General features: G+C 46.3%; 1 non-coding gene across 1 annotated transcript; it reads right to left on the bottom strand.

Moving 5' to 3' along the window:
- Positions 1 to 302: 302 nt before the first annotated feature.
- TRNAE-UUC (transfer RNA glutamic acid (anticodon UUC)) lies at positions 303 to 374 on the bottom strand. Its single transcript has one exon. It is a non-coding gene; the product is annotated as a tRNA-Glu (tRNA).
- Between the last annotated feature and the right edge of the window lie 873 nt (positions 375 to 1,247).

Here is a 1,247-nt window from a genome sequence, read left to right as displayed (position 1 = left end):
CCATGGTGGGACCACAGTCAATTGCTGCCTTCTTCTCTGTGCCCCGGTCTCTTTATATAATCTGTACTTTGTGTTGTGCAATAAAAGAAAAACAAGGAATAACCCTTCATAGTATTAATGTACAGGTCAAGGGCTGGGGAGAGAGGGCAGTAGATTTGGGGGTCGGTGTAAACCTCTGACGGCATTAGATGGAAGCAGAAGACAAAGCAAGTGACATTTATTAAGACTTTAGGTGCATTTAGGTTTATAGAAAAAAACTGAGAAAGATTCAAATGTCTGAGTAGTGGAAAAAAAAAATGGATTTCCCATACCGGGAGTCGAACCCGGGCCCCCTGGGTGAAAACCAGGAATCCTAACCGCTAGACCATATGGGAACTGTGAACCTTTTACACAGCTTAGTGTATGTGAGGTGTCTCCCAAGGTCACAATGCATTCCGTACACTGAGAGTTATATTGTTCTTCTAAGTAGTACACAATCAATTGGGGTAACAGACACCTCACTTCTGACAAAAGAGAAGGAATGACCAGAAGTCATCATTTCTGCCACAACCTGTCAGGTCTCATTATTTACTACCTTAGAGCTTCTACACATACACAGAGCCCAGGACACAGAGGACAGCAGCAGTCCCTGCATTCACTATTACTAACCCCTCCCCTTGAGCCAGACAAAGCCACGCCCCTCCCGTAGGACACTCCTGGGTTTCCTCACCAGACTGATGGCCCCACAGACCCCTCTCCAGTTATCTTCCAGCTGCTTCCTTGACTACACTCCCCTGCACCTGTCACAGGCTCCAGGCTGCCCTCCTGGGGCTCGAGTTATACTCCTTCTCTATCTACTAACAGCACCGACTCCAGTCCTGACACTGGATTGGTTCACACAGAGAAGAAACAGCTCAGAAGTAGTCTGGGTTGTTCCCAGGTACCTGCATCTTCACAGAGTGACTGCCAGGGGGCAGCACAGCCAAAGCACTCACAGCCCATAAGGCTACAAATCATCAATTGGATGTCAGCAGCCTTGTCAGAGGCACAGAGACTAGTAATTCCACAATATTTTGGGACAGCAGAGGAAGAAGCAAGTGCTGAGCTGAAGTGGTCACTGCTGTTTTGTCACAACACCAGACATATGTTCTTAAAAGCATGTAAGCACACATTCTTAGGCATTCTCTGTCGTCTTCTCCCTTTCTGACATTATACCAATTGTATACACCCGAATGGAGAAAAGTTAAAATATTAGGTACTAGGAATAT

This window comes from Pleurodeles waltl, unplaced genomic scaffold, assembly GCF_031143425.1.
Source record: "Pleurodeles waltl isolate 20211129_DDA unplaced genomic scaffold, aPleWal1.hap1.20221129 scaffold_39, whole genome shotgun sequence".
Classification (NCBI taxonomy): domain Eukaryota; kingdom Metazoa; phylum Chordata; class Amphibia; order Caudata; family Salamandridae; genus Pleurodeles; species Pleurodeles waltl.
This window is presented reverse-complemented; position numbering and strand designations above follow the sequence as displayed.